Source organism: Urocampus carinirostris, chromosome 3, assembly GCF_059441175.1.
Source record: "Urocampus carinirostris isolate Australia breed hairy pipefish chromosome 3, RoL_Ucar_1.0, whole genome shotgun sequence".
Lineage (NCBI taxonomy): Eukaryota > Metazoa > Chordata > Actinopteri > Syngnathiformes > Syngnathidae > Urocampus > Urocampus carinirostris.
Window position 1 is genome coordinate 15,265,125 of NC_142351.1, and position 16,033 is coordinate 15,281,157.

Here is a 16,033-nt window from a genome sequence, read left to right on the forward strand (position 1 = left end):
GACTATACAAATAAACGTGACCTGACTTGAATTGACAATGCGGATTTAGCATAGCCAAAGATTTTAAAGCTCTGTTGTCAATGGTGTCAGTGTGGTTTCTATTCAGTTCGCAAATGTACGGTAAAAAAATCACACTGCAAGGCATTACTGTAAAAACACACAATAATGCAGACAAATTCTAAAAAATCTGCCAAAAGGCATCTCTGCATCAATGGATGTTGCTTGTTACTAGCTGTCTGTTTAGCCCCATAAGTCCCATTTCCAAATAAACAGACTCATAAAAGTATTTTCTCTAGGCCGTCGACCAATCTAACGTGTGATTCAGATCTTTTTCAGCCAATTGCAGGCTTTATTTCAACCCGCTTTAGCCTACATAAGCATGTGAATGGACCCGCCTCCTTTACTTCAGAATAAGTAGTGACCGATTCAAATGACACATTGGTTAGGAATACATATCCCAGCATGCAAAGCGCACTATTTCTTCTACAGGGGGGAACTTTAGTCGTCGGCGGTGTACCGTAGTTGCGAGACCTGTGGCAGCTCAGTATTTATCCATATATGAGGCGAACTGGGGCAGCACGGTGGCGCAGTGACTAGCGTGTGTGCGGCACAGTTCTAAGGTCTTGGGAACCTCCTGTGTGGGTTCAAATCCAGCTACCAGACTTCCTGTGCGGAGTTTTTATGTTCTCCCCGTGCTTGCGTGGGTTTTTTCCGGGCACTCCGGTTTCCTCCCACTTTCCAAAGACATGCATTTCAGGTGGATTGGCCGGTCCAAATTGTCCCTAGGTGTGAATGAGCGAGCGAGTCCCATGTCCCTGTGTGCCCTGCGATTGGCTGCCAACCAGTTCAGGGTGTCCCCTGCCCACTGCCCAATGATTGCTGGGATGGGCTCCAGCACCCCCGCGACCCTACTGAGGATAAGCGGTGCAGATAATGAGATGCGAACCGTATTATAAGGCTCATGGTCAGCTCTTGTAAAAATTGTAGGCTTTTAGGTGCGCCTTATAGTGCGGAATATACGGTACTTGCTTAGTGCGGTGAATATTTGCTATTTGGATCGAATAACACACCCGTAGTACTCATGATAAGAGCCATTCCCAACCCCTGATTTATAACAATAATAATTCATATTTTATTTAATTATTGTGGCTGAGGATGACGTACATGGAGGTTTTTGCTATAGTATGTTCGTCTTCTCTCATAATTGGGCGTCTGCGTGTGATTGCAGAAGTGAAAGTGGTAGAAAAAGAAGAAGAGAGGAAGCGATACCAAGAGGTTTGTCCAACGAGGCGCCTAATCATCACAAAAGCGCATGTGAACTCATACAAAACAGCACGCCATGTGATGGCTGGATGAATGTTGTAGTCACACCTTCCCACTCTCACATTTGATCACAATCTCCTTCCTGCTTTCCAAATCGCTAAAGTGGAAACATTCACAAGACCATGCCTGGGAAAATAGTCATATTTACATGTGCCTGGTGCTTGTAGTGGCGGGCCATCAGGGCCTGCAATGCCTTCTCTGCTGGCTTCAAAATATCTTAATCATGTGATGTTAACTATGTTTTGTTTATCAAGTCAAGTCAAGTCAAAGGTATTTATATAGCCCTTAATCACAAAAATGTCTCAAAGGACTGCACAGGATTACAATGACACAATTACCTGATCTTAAACCAACAGCGGGCAAGGAACAACTCAAAACCTCAGCGTGAGGAAAAAGAGAAACCTTGAGAAGGAACCTCACAAGTGGTATCCCCCTTCCGGGATTATCAATACTTATTAAATAATTCAAAAATGTTTGTCAGCTTCCTTAATTGCTTTCCTCCCGGTCGTGCAGCTTCTAGATGTCTGCTTTCACATTTAAGCATATAATCAATCATATTTTAGCCATTACCTTTTGCTAGGGTCAGTACTATGTCTGGAGGCCTTCACATTCAGTCCTGCAGGCCCTGAGGCATAAATTAGGTGTGGATCAAGGTTTTTTTTATTCAACCAATCATATTTTGAGTTGGCGACATCAAGACCTTCTCATCCAGATGCTCCCCTACTTACGACCATTCGACTTCCATGAAAGGGTTTCGGGATGTCGAAAAATGCTTGGACTCAGTTTTAAGTTAGATTTTGTATGGTGTGCACCTTTTTACGACTACAGGACATTACTGTATTGCTTCTTTGCGCTGTTACCGGCGTGTGGCGCTGTGAGAGGTCACCCAGCATCCACCCGTAAGTGAAAATATCCGCTTTCTCTTCCTAGTTCGTGTGTGAACATTCTATATTGTCTATGTCTATACTATCTCCAGTGCGCCAAGAACTTTGACATTTTTATTGTTTAATATCTCGTGCATCTCTTCAATATGGTTGGTGTAAAGAGTTTTGAAATGAAAGTGGAATAAGAAAGCTTGATGCGGTTGAGAAAATGGTCGGAACGCTTTTCTTCGGTCAAAGTTTACCACGAGGAGGACCTCTTGAAGCGCATCTTCCAAAAGTGAGTTAAACTCAACTTTATTTATCTATATAGAGCATATTATTATTTTTTTTAAATTTATTTTTAGTAGAACACAGTACAAGTTACTTATACAAGCCTTAAACATACTTATATAAACTTTAAACATACAAAGTATAGCACTGAAGCCACTTACGAACAAATTCAACTTCGTAAGTAGGGCAGCGTCTTTATCTATTATTCTACTAAATCATGCTATCATTTACTTTGTCATTCCATTGAAACTTATTTAAACGTTGAACTTTTTTATATTAAAAAATTGAATGTATAGCAATTTAGAATGTATGGAAAACATACAACAAAATTTTAAATAAGAATATTAACATTTCAGAATAACACATACACACTATCCCCGAAATACATAGGAAACATAAGTTGTTTTTTTACAGTTGTACAAAAGAGAGATAAAATACAAAAAAAATCTAAACTTGAAAAAAAAAGGTTGAAAGTAAAAAACATGAGAAAAAAAACATGCATGACAAATCACAAGGGAACTGGCTGTTGATTAATGCGGAGCCCGATCCTGTAGTTGACTTCCAATAGCCAGTTCGTTCACTAAAGACCATCACTAAAGGCCTAGGTGTGAAATACAAGGTCCACCACTGCATTTTTGAAAAAGGGTCACTCCCTGAAAGAACCCAATTAGGTTATTTTTTTGGATGTGAATCCTCAAAATGATGTGTTGCTTTCTAATATCTAAGTATCTTAGAACTTTTTATTTCAACTCAACAGGAATAAAAGTTTAATTCTTTTTTATCAAATATAAGTTTTCTTTAACCACATTGTGTTATAACATGAGAAGTGACCTGAGTAATCCGCCAATATTACAGCCAGTAAAGCAGATCTTTGGTCACCATGGCAATGATATTGCTATCCTTGTTTCAAGATGATGGGATTTTTCCTTTTTTTAAAGCATGACTTGGCCATCCGACAGTTGGTTTCAGTAAACACACAGTTAAAATGTACATACCGTAAATTCCGGACTATAGAGTGCACCTGATTATAAGCCGCACCCACCACATTTTAAGAGGAAAACAGATTTTGTACGTACACAAGCCGCACCTGTATATAAGCCGCATGCGCTCACATTAAAAAAATGTAACACAAACACAAAATTAACCCAAACCCGACTTTAAGTCCCGCGATTGAAACTGAATGTCCTTCATAAAAGTACACAGTCCAAAAATAACCGCTAGCAAAATAAACGGAAAATGATACCGGTACTTAAGGTTTGATGCAGACCGGCAGAGTCCGTGTCCCGTTGAAATTAATCCAAGGAAAAAAGTGTATATTTCCAAAGGTAAGGGTGGGAAAAATATATATCCACTATTGTCCGCAGAATCCACAAACACTCACCTTTACCGGTCCCCACTTCCCGTCACCCCCCGTTTGCTTCGCCCCTTCTTTTTTATTCGCCCGTGCAAAACATATCAGAATAAGTGTCTGAAATAAATACATTACAAAAATATACAGTTGCAAATACATATTATACATGGTTACACACATTTACAAAGAAAGATGGTACACCGAGAGAGTTTTCAAAGCATTAATAATAATAATATAACTTTCATCCCAAACGGTGCCTGTGACAGGGCAGCTAATGGTAGCAACACGCTAGCAACACGCTCGCTATACAGTAAACGGGTCTGTTAAAAAAACATACTGTACTTGTAAAAATCACGGTAAACCGTCCTCATCTTCCTCCTTAGAACTGAAGCCATCAAAGTCGTCTTCCTCAGTGTCGGAAAGAAACTTTGTCATATAGACGTCATCCCACGCTCCCTTATTCCAAAACACGCTAGGAACACGCTCGCTCCTTCTTTATCTGACTGCTCGATTGTTTTTAGCTTGAAAGCTGCGTCATGTGCCTTTCTTTTTGCATTTTGTATGATGAGGGTATGTTTACGCTAATTTAATTTATGCACAAGCCAAGAAGTTGCAGTCTTCCTCGGCGCATATATTCCACCGGTCTAAATCTTACCTTTTGTACTCGAGCGCCGCTGGAAGAAAAATTACATAAATTGGCCGCATCACTGAATAAGCCCCAGGGTTGAACGTTTGGGAAAAAAGTAGCAGGTTATAGTCTGGAATTTACGGTAATTCCACTGCCTGATTAGTCCTGTCCAGAAAATATTTTTCTTCTTTTACTATATTTTAACTGGCTTTCTTGTATAAGAAATTCAATATTTTACATCAACATTGTCTGTAATTTGAGATTTGTATTATTGGTCCCCTAGATGCCGCTGCACTGTGTGGTGCAACTGAAAACCAATGCGACAAAGCACGTGGAAGAATACAAACAACCGAGACTCAAAGTGACCAAGACACACTATTTCTGTTACATTGGATATTTTTGTATTCTATATCTTTATTATTTCATTTTTCAACACAATGATACTGCTGGAAGTGTGAATTTCATGAATAAAGTATCTATCTATCTATCTATCTATCTATCTATCTATCTATCTATCTATCTATCTATCTATCTATCTATCTATCTATCTAGTAATGGGCCTGTGAACTACTACCATAACGTGACCTGACGTGGACTGTTTACTCCCTTGCAGCATTATAGACGAATGTCATAGGCATTGGCTTGTTATGATGTAACCATTTAAATATTACACTGGAGCATAATTATTCATTATATTATTATATTACAACATATCCTTTGAAATTGTGATGATTTGTTGTGTTATGCTCTGTTAAAATAAACCTTGGGTGTAAAATGGGGAGGAGATTGATGAAAAAACGCTTCCAGGCTTCTAGCTGAATATATCATCTCTGTTACAGAGAAAAAGCACATGATGCCACAATGAAGCTGGGGGTAGGCATATTAATCCAAATATCGATATGATCGGTATTAACCAAGTACTTGTATAGGATTTATACTATCTTCCTGAGATCGATACATCACCTCTCCACCAATGTTCTCTAAGCCCCAGTCATATATGTTGTCATGTCCAGCATGGTCGCCGTGGCGACCGGCTGGCCCCGCCCCCTTGGCACCGGCTGTAGCAGATTCTCTAATTTGCCTGTGTGCTTCTTAAGGGGGTTTTGGGGATTGCCGATTGCGGGTTCATTGCATTGCGTTTTCTGTTCTGCATTAATCTGTTCTGTTTGACGTGAGGAAACCTGTGTTTGCCCGTTCTGAGTAAAAGCCTGTTTTGTGAGTATTCCTAGTCTGAGTTCCTGTTTGCCTGTAAGCTTGTTTTTTTTTTGTTTTGTCCCTGAAAGTTGGACAACTTTTAATTTGCTAAATAAAAGTAACTGGTCGTTACGCGATTGAGTTCATCCTTCCTGCCTCCTGCCTCCGATCTGGTCCGGTCACGTGACATATGTAGATAGCACATTCCTTCTCTTTCTCACCCAGCACCCTCGGCCACTCTCTAAGTTTAGCCTGTTTGTGTGACAGGTAGAAAGTTTTTGGAGGGTGTTGGACCCATGCGGGGAAAGCAGGAACTGGACACAGATGTGCTTAAAAAGTGGAATGGTATTTAACAACAAAGGGAGATAAAAAGTGACAAACAAAGGTCCACAAAAAAACTGAAATGTCCAAACAAAACCAAACCTGGCAAGGTCCAAATCAGAAGCGAAGACCAAAACTGGAAATGTAGAAAATGGAAGTAACAAAAAAAAACACTGAAACAAGCACAACCCTACTTGGCGTGGTGGCTAAAATGTAATGAAAACTAGGATGACAATGGCAGAATAAATTAAAATGACCCTGTTAAAGGGTTTAAGATAATTAAGCACTGGCTTATGCTGATTGGACACAACTGTGCCCAGTTCAAACCCTGGTTGAGGCCCCCTGATGGTAGAAGGCGTATCAGACCCTAACACTAGGAACATTTTTGTTACCTTTCACTACCTGGCAGGCTGCTGCATCGTGCCTTAAAGGCAGAAGAGAGGGCCAAATGTATACGCCCACTCCTACCACGAGCTAAAAATGACAGGCAAATGGGAAGCACAGCACAGTGTTGACTTTTTTGCTTAACAACAAAAAAAGGACAATGCCAAGTGAAATTTGTGTGGTGAGACGGTCCGCTCCTGTGGCAATTTTACCTAAAAACATGAAAAAGTTAAACCTACAGAGAACAGCAAGCTGCAACAAAAAATGTGAACCTGTTACGGTTCCTGAACAAACACCTGTAAATGCCTGGTCACGATGGCAACAGAGCTGAAAAGGCTTGTTTATTACATTGCCGTTTTTGGGGGGTAACTCTTGACTTTTGCCCTGTAACAGTTGTAGTAGGAGACTTTTATTTTTAAAGGGTTTTAGATTCTACGGTTTACACAAGTGTTGGCTAGGGCGGTCGAGACCCTAAAGTGGGCAGCAGACTTGTTTTCATGTGGGTCGCGGGCTGTTGCCCTGGCAAATAGTGCTAAGAAGGAAAAAGCTGAGGAGCATTTACACAGTAGATGGCAACAACGCCAAGCTTGATCACTTCTCCGTGTCTTGTCAATCAGGGCCGTCCCAATTGAGTTGGAGAGGGACCACTTCTCATTTTATAGTTATTTTGTGTGTTTTATTTCCATTATCCATTATCTGCCCATGACAGTGGGTCCTAAAAAAGGTAGTGGGAAATTAAGGGAAAATGTATTCTACCATCATTGGTTTATAATACATAATCCTTCCATTCGATAAATTTGATAATTTGATTTTTCGTTACTTAATTCGGGTCGCAACTTATCATCGGGGTTGAATGGTGGGTCTTGAAGTCCAACCAGTTGAGAACCACTGGTTTACACTATTTGCACTTTCTGGCTTTATTTTAAAAATATTGTGTATTTTTGTCACATTTCTGCTTTTTTAACTAGCTTTCTTAGCATTTGTTCTGAAAAAGTTGTGATATATATTCCTATCTATTATTTTATTCTGTTAAAGTTTGAAATGTAGTGATTTAATAAAACAATAAACAATTTTTGTGCCTAAAATCTGCGGTGTCTATCGTAAATACAAACTAACTCAAGGGGGAGGGTTAAATTATTCAATGATTTTGACATAATCAAGCAAAAAGCATCAGATCTGTATCAATCCATACTACCGTGTATTTACTTGGATCGGATTGATACTAAAATTCCCTGGATCACCTGCCCTACTTGCAGAAAATGTGAGCTTCCTCTATCTTCAATGTGATAAATCCTTAACGTTTTGGACAGCTCTCAATCTGCTGCAACTTTCAGTGCCTTCTCGCGTGCAGGGACGCTTTTTGCCCTTTTCCCTACCAGGCCGGGATTGGCCGATGAGGCTAAGAGGCTGAGGTGTTGCAACAAATAGAAAGAGAGCCATAGGGCTGGTCCATTCTACGTTCTGCTCAAGGGAGGTTAATGAGCCAAGCCACCGGGCTCCTCGCCAAACATGAGCCTCAATGCCAAAGCTTTCACAACCAGCCTGACTGTATTACCACTGATCTCTGTCTAAGTATACACTAGATTGCAGGTAAATGGAGCTGTCAGGGAGTCTCTTAAAGCAGTAGTTCTCAACTGGTGGGTCTGAACCAAAAGGTTAGCGTCACCAGTTATTTCAAAAGTATTAACCTCCTGGATTACTGCTACCTAATAGTAGCGCGTTACTCTGACAGTAACTATCTAGTTACAAATTACCACCAAAAACTGCTTAAAAATAACCACATGATAAAAGAAACAATAGAAACTGCGTTCCAAAAAGGTCCCACAATAGTGAAAAATAGGGGACTAAAAAAAAATCTTATTTATTTGTTTGTTACTCAATGATAAACCCAAGTTACAGGCTCAAATATTTGTTTAACAAATAAAAGTACTGAATTTTATAAACCTATATTTTCGCAAATAACTTATGTACTGTCAAGTAATATTTTTTGAAAATAATGTTGTAGACAATAAAGTAAACTGCATATGCCTTCTGGTTCTGTCTTGCAGAATTTCATGACTGCCGGTTGAGCGCAGCTGCGGCGGCTTGATTGGCCCCAACAGCCCGGACAGCTGATTGGTGGACGCTCTCTTTTTAAACCCCCGGCTTCCTCTTGGAAGCCGTCAGATCGTTATGCGAACTTTTGCCTTCAGCTCAGCAAGCCTTTTCGTCTGACTCTGTTCCTGCTGTTTTTTTCTGCCTGATCTTTGTTGCCAACCTGTTTCCGGACCTGACTACGCCCCGTTCTGCCTGCATCTCCAGTCCCGGCCAACAACTTGCTATTCCCGCCTGTCTCCGATCCTCCTCGCTAGACATGGAAGTGCCTCTTCTGCACCACCCGCTCACCTTGTCCGTCAGCCATCGGATCGTGGAAGCAAGCCCTGCTCTCCCTCTTTTATCAATAAAAACTGAGAAAACGAGCGCTATTGGGTCCCGTCTCCGTTCCTGGTCTGTGACAGAGAAATGAAACACTTACAGAAAGTAGAATAGAATAGAATAGAATAGAATATACCTTTATTGTCATTGTTACAAAATGGGTTGAACATATTGTGACAATGAAATTGGACGTGGCACTCCATTTTACAGTGAGGATAAAAGAAAACAAAGAAGATAAAGGAACAAAGAAGATGTTTGTATTGTCTTTGCTGCATGCTATGTTTTTCTCCGGAGGGGGTGTATGAGGTGGGGGTGAGGGACAGACAGAGATGGCCGGATCCAACTAGGTGGGGGCAGGGGGGAAGCTCTGTAAGCATGTTTGATGTTACTGTACACACAGTCCAGTGTTTTTCCCCCCTGGTTGCTCAGTCCACGTATTGAATGAATTTGGGAAGTAAAGTCCTTAAGCATACCTGATTAAAGTCGCAGACGACGATAAAAGCTCCGTCGGGTTGCGCAAGCTGCTGTTTATTGATAGCAGCGAGCAGGAGATTTAGTGCTACGCTAATGTTAGCATGCGGTGGAACGTAAACAGCAATCACAATGACCACAGTTAGCTCTCTCGGTGGATAGAAGGGTCTACACGATACTGCTAGAAACTCTATATTGAGTGAGCAGTGTGTGTCAATGATTGTTCTTATTGCAGCGCATAGTCCCCCACCCCTGTTTTTACCAGAGTCTCCGTGTCGGTCGTGCCGGTGTAGCGTGCATCCTGCTAGTTGAACTGCGGCGTTGGGGAAGCCAAGACTCCGTGATGACAAAAATACCCCAATTTCGGATAAAGCTGTTGGGGGCGATCTGGAGCTAAAATTCACTAATTATGTGGACAATGGATCTGGCATTGGTCAGGAACATGCTCGGAAGCGCTGGTCTGAACAAACTCTCCCGTCGGGAAAAGCACGAGTGAGGCGCAAGGGGGGGCCAAAGACCCGCTTGTGGTTCCAAGGTAAGTTTAGCGGGTGGATAGGTCCAAATCTGTTGTTAATAGAAAGCATATTCTTCTGTTTTGATAATCAGATTGGAGAACACTATGGGACTGCACGATGGGAATCCGCCAAGTAGCTAAGTAAACCTTGATGCACTTAGAGATTACTGTACACCAACCTGTGGAAGCATTGCAGCCTTCATAATTCTTGTGTAAACATAAAAGCTGGCAAACAAACTCTTAGCTGAGACGCTCCATTTCCATTTTGTCTATGGGCTTCAAGCCACTCTTAGATTGCCTCCTCTTTTGCTGAGTACTGTCTGTCTCACAGGCATCGTATATTGCAAAAATAATTTTACGAATAAAAAGATCAAAATTCAGAACCCGTTAACTGTAAATTCTGTGCTTATGTTTCCATCGATTTCCAGATGGTTTTTGCTTTTCCTGTACAAGCCATGCTCCCTCCGTGCGCTGCCTTCTATTCTATGGTGACACACAACCAAACGTGTGCCTTTACACTGACCCTCTCATTTCAGTATTTTGTTTCATAGGTGAAAATAAAGTTTGGATGTGAGTATATAAGGTAGGGAGAATATCATCAAGGGAGAAATTCATATACTTTGTTTTTTTTGCTGTATTGATTTGTACTTAGGTAGGGCCATATGAACATTCCAACCCCACTTTGATTGCATGATTAGGGTTCTTTAGTCTATCCTGACGGGGGCAAATGTACGGATTAGATGGCGGTAAAAGTCATCAAGTCTTTTTAATAACTTGTTTAACGCACCATATTGTAACGATGTTTAGGTTACAAATTTTCTGAAAGGAATAAGGGAGAGGGGATCCCCAACAAGTGGCTCTGGAGCTGCATGCTCTTCTTTTGTGATATCCAGTGGCTCCCTGGCACTTTTTCCAAAATGTTTGCTAATGAAAAATGATGAGATTTCTGTAGGAGGAAAAACATGACAAGGAGATTCTTGATGTTTTTTAAAGAAAATTGATCAGAGGTTGGATTGGGCCCAAAAAAATCCAGCCTGACCCGACCTGATCCTCGGCTATTAAAGCCCGAACCTGACAAATTAACTTGATTGGAGGGACCGAGCCCGAGGCAAACCCAAATTTTCACATTTTATTTGTGAGGACTCACTGGGGGGAGGGGTATTTTGGACTGACTGAGCCCCTGAATGGCAGGCTGGCCTCAGAACTAAGATCTTACCTCTAGTATAGATACAATAGTACTTCTACTCACGAATTTAATTCCTTCTGGGAGTAACCTGAAAACTTCATAGGAAGGGACGCATTTTGAATGTAAATGCACTTATCCGTACCATGCCCAGCAACAGTAGTATTTAATATTTTTTTCATAAATTTTAAAAGAGTACTACATAAATCAAATACATGGTAAAATTAGATTACTGCACAATGAACATAAAAAGACAGGCACACAGTGTAAAAAAAATAAAGAATAAAGGAAATAATAAAATTATTAATTTTCATTTTTGCCTCCCGTTTATTGAAAAACCGATCCAATTGCTTTTCCCGGCTTTTGAAAATCCGTCAGGGGCAGACGTCATCATAATGAGCGATAGCCCGACTTTTCAACACTTTCCATGGTGATTTCTTTCCACAAATTCCGAGACTTCATGAAATTTTGCTAAAATATCTTTTATTTGGGCTGATTGAATGACGGCTGCATCCTCCTTTATTGTCATTCTAGTACACGTGTATACAGAACGAAATGTCGATACATCTGACCCGCACAGTTTCCTTGAATGTACAGATATCAATAAAATGTTGTATTGAGTTGGAGTATTGAGTACTAATAATATGACCCTGAGTTGCTCAACGTGAATGAGGTTTATTATAAAAAAAAGTTCGACAATGAAGTCGCTTGGACGTTCACTGTGGAAGGAAAAAATTCATGCAAATATAATTAAGTAGAATAATTCATTTTCTTATTCCAATTATTAATTCATTTTCTGCATTAAATTATTGTCGGTAATATACTGATTAAAAGGGATCACCACAAACCTGTCTTTTTTCATTTTTTCCTTTTATACTTCCTTTTTTTCTTAACTTCTTTATACAACATAATCATTCGTAATATAATACATCAAAGTAAGTGAGCCGTTTGAGAGCCGGCTCTCTTTAATGAGTTGAGCCGAAAAAGCCGTATCTCTAAAAAGAAACGGACTTTCACTACACAACTCGAACTGGAGATCGGCGTGCAGATGAAAACTCAAACCGCGAGACCAAAACAACAATGGCGAACCTGCCTGACGAAAAGTTTGGAGTGCGGTAAATCTTTGTTAAAAAAATGATAATGACAATTTCGTGTCAAAAAAGTTGCGTCCCAGGGACGCACGTTGATTTGTCACGATGCGTCCCCAGCAAAAATAATGCGTCTAGGACTCAGGGATGCGGGCAAACGAGAACACTGATTGTTTTTTCGGGGTTTTTTTTGGTTCAATATGGCTCCTTAGGGGCAGCACGGCGGCGCAGTGATTAGCGCGTGTGCGGCACAGCTTAAAGTTCTTGGGAACTTCCTGTGTGGGTTCAAATCCAGCTACTGGACTTCCTGTGCAGAGTTTGTATGTTCTCCCCGTGCTTGCGTGGGTTACCTCCGGGCACTCCTGTTTCCTTCCACATTCCAAAGACATGCATTTCAGGTGGATTGACCGGTCCAAATTGTCCCTAGGTGTGAATGAGCGAGCGAGTTGTCTGTCCCTGTGTGCCCTGCGATTGGCTGGCAACCAGTTCAGGGTGTCCCCTGCCCACTGCCCGATGATTGCTGGGATGGGCTCCAGCACCCCCGCGACCCTAGTGAGGATAAGCGGTGCAGCTAATGAGATGAGATGGCTCTTTAGATATTTTAGACTGACAACCTTTGGAATGTGGGTGGGGGGAGTCAGATCTAACAAACCAGGGAGAGAGATTGCTCTAGGAGAGATAGGAAGTGAGAGAGGGAGCAGAAAGGAGGGCGGGAGGAGCAATGGGGCGTTTAGAGAGTGAGAAGGAGGAGAGGCGAGGACGGGATGAAGAGAGGAAAGGCTGAGCAATAGCCAGGAAGGAAGCCACAAAGTGGATATTTGTCTTCAACCTGATCCAATGTGCCAAATCCAGGCTGGCGCACACGCAAACGCACCCTACGAGGTAAGTCACCTCACCACTTTCTCTTGTGCGTCTTTGTCAAGAAGTTTGAACGAGACGCGCACTGCCGCGAACATCTCCTAGATTTTTACATTTGCTTGTCTGGTTGGGAGGATGAATGTCACCATTGACTGGAGAAAGACGACACCTGCAAGCGCTCGCGTGAGGATGAATGTGTCCTATTGAGTCATGTATGCGCGAGCGAGTGTCCGCGCGCGGTAGGGAATAACCGGGAGTGACTGATCCAGAGAGGCGCATCACTCAGCCCGATCAGGACTTTCAGAATTAGAACAGTGGGTTTAAATAGACCTGCTCCAGAGAGAGCAAAGGGGCTTCGGAGAAGCTGCGTTTAACATAAGAGTGGGGCGATTGCATACCTTTCAACCTCCACGGCTCCATGCCCTTAAAAACTGTCGTATTTTCCCTTACAAAATACAAAATAATCTTACACCATATTTTTTTAAAACGTGTTTATTTATGTAGTTTAACATGTTATATTGTCAGGGTTGGGTAGGGTTACTTTAACTATCAATTTCTTTTGGATTACTCCAATACCAAATATGCTAATAAAAGACAAAAGAAACTAAATATGAATAAAACTATGACTCACAACACGTGGTAAGCTTTCTCTCCTGGCTTTGATCTCTTTGATCCCCGGCAAAATTAAAATAAAATGCGACAGAAACAAAATGAAAACAAATCCAAACAGCTTGCCAACATCATTTTTGCCGTCCCATGTATTCCGTTACTCCCCAAGCCTGCACAAAATGTAGTAATTTTATTCATATTTAGTTTATTTTGTCTTTTATTAGCATATTTGGTATTGGAGTAATCCAAAAGTAATTGATAGTATTCCAGTTACCCAACCCTGTATATTGTACATGTGTTTTGTTATATCATATATATTGTTAATTAACATTCTGGTGTGAGATACTGAGTTGCTCGACATGAATGAGGTTTATTATTATAAAAAAGTTCAAAAATGACGTAGCTTGGACGTTCACTGTAGAAGGAAAAAAATACATGCAAATATAACTAAGTAGAAGAATATTTTTTCTTATTCAAATTATTAATTCATTTTCTGCATTACAATATTGTTGGTAAAATGCTGATTAAAGGGATAACCACAAACCTGTTTTTTTCATTTTATCATTTTATACTTTTATACCTTTTTTTTTAACTTCTTTATACAACATAATAATTCGTAATATAATGCATTAAAGCAAGTGAGCCGTTTGAGAAACGGCTCTCTTTAATGAGTTGAGCCGAAATAGCCGGTTCTCTAAAAGGACACGGACTTCCTTTCACTACTTAACTACGACATGAAATCCGAGGCTACAGACGCATGCGCACAGTAGCATCAAACCGCTCGCTTCGTTTGTAACGAAAAAAAAACGATACAGAGATAGAGGCTGCCGCGGCCAACTCGTTTGACTTGATTGATTTGCCCTTTAGTGATAGTCGGTGTGTACCGGATGGTACCCATAATTGACAAATTTGCGTTTTTCCGTACAGATTTTCTAGTACGTCGTACACGTCTTAAAATGCATAATAAATGTACTTTCTACGGCAAAAACGTACAGGTTGACAGGTATGCATTACTAGTTACTTCATTTAAAAAGTAATTCCAAGGATTACTGACACCAAAAATAATGTGTTACTCTTAAAGTAACTAGTTACAAATTAACGCACATACTCACAATGAAGCCGATTCCCTATAACTGTTTAATAAAGATTGTGTCACGGAACAGGAACGGAGACAGGACCCAATTGCGTTCATTTACTCAGTTTTTATCAAGAAAGAGAACAGTGCTTGCATCCACGATCTGATGATCGTCGGTCACGGGGAGCAGATAGCAGGAACGCGGAAGCGGCACTTCTTTGTCGAGCGAGGGTAGGCGTTGGCAGCGAGATGGCTGAGGCAAAGGAGCAAAACAGAAACAAGTCCAGAAAAGAGATCGGCAACAGGTATCAGGCAGGAAACAGGGCAGGATAGTGTCGGAGAGTACAAAAGTTTGCCTAGCTGAGAGCATAGATTCGCAGACGGTCTGATGGGATATTTTCGGAAGAAGGGAGTTTAAAAAGAGTCCAACAGCCAATCAGGTCCCGTGGCTGTTGGCGCCAACGGGGCAGCCACAGGTGCCCCGAATCAGTAATCATGACTGATAGCCATACAATTAAACACATAGAAACACAATGTGTACTCTACCCTGTGAGAGCAATGAAGCTTTCATATCTAATGTGTAACCTTGAGAGCCTACAAACGAACACTTAGTCGAGACACCCCATATCCATTTTATCAATGGGCTTCAAAGAATATTTCCTCCTCCCTTGTTAAATACTGTCCAAAGCTTAGATGCAAGTATGTATGGTATGGACAGTTTAATTGGTGGGATTATTTTGCACGCTGCGCATGAGACAATGCCACTGTAACTGTATTGAATTATACTCTGAATTGTCTCTGTGTGCAAAAACTTGTCTATGTGTACGCACGTATGTGTTGAGATTACGGCTCCAACTACAATAATCGATTAACCTGACGATTGTTTTTTTTCGATTAATCGATGAATCAATCGATTAACTTCCTCTTCTTTATTCAAATGTTGAAATTTTGTGGAAAAATGATAAAATGGTGCACAAAACAAAATATTTTACAATAGTAAAAAAAAAAGTCAGTGTTTGCTAAGTATAAAACAAAATACATACAAATCAATGGTATGCACCTGCAAATGTATAAGATAGACTTTTAAAAAGTGCAAAAAACAAGTATTTTCGTTGTTTAATGAAACGCGAGCTTTTTGAACAAAAAATAAATGCAAATATAATAACCCAGTAACACGATTCTGAACCTTAATAAGCAAAAGGTAACTCATTTCACCTTTACTCACTAACTCACTCACTTTTCCTTCTTTGAGAACTTAGCTCATCAATGCTAAAATGTTTTCATGTCAATGAGGATCATGTTGAGGATGCTCTGAGTTATGACAGCTGCTTGCTGTAACGTGCAAAACGTCTGTTTCTCATTGTGAAGCTGGTCATTGTTAGCTGTTTTCAAATGAAATAAGAACTTATAGAATGAGTATTATAATGGCGAAATTTACAAGGACACAATAATCATTCAGACTTTG

The 16,033-nt window shown here is 40.7% G+C and overlaps 1 protein-coding gene across 1 annotated transcript in view; it reads left to right on the top strand.

Moving 5' to 3' along the window:
- The first annotated feature begins 12,772 nt into the window (after window positions 1–12,772).
- LOC148368906 (uncharacterized) overlaps window positions 12,773–16,033 on the top strand; it is a 58,153-nt gene continuing 54,892 nt past the window's right edge. Inside the window, exon 1 of the mRNA XM_088330811.1 lies at window positions 12,773–12,908. The gene's annotated coding sequence lies outside the window, so the exon portion shown is untranslated. The remainder of the gene's footprint in view (window positions 12,909–16,033) is intronic.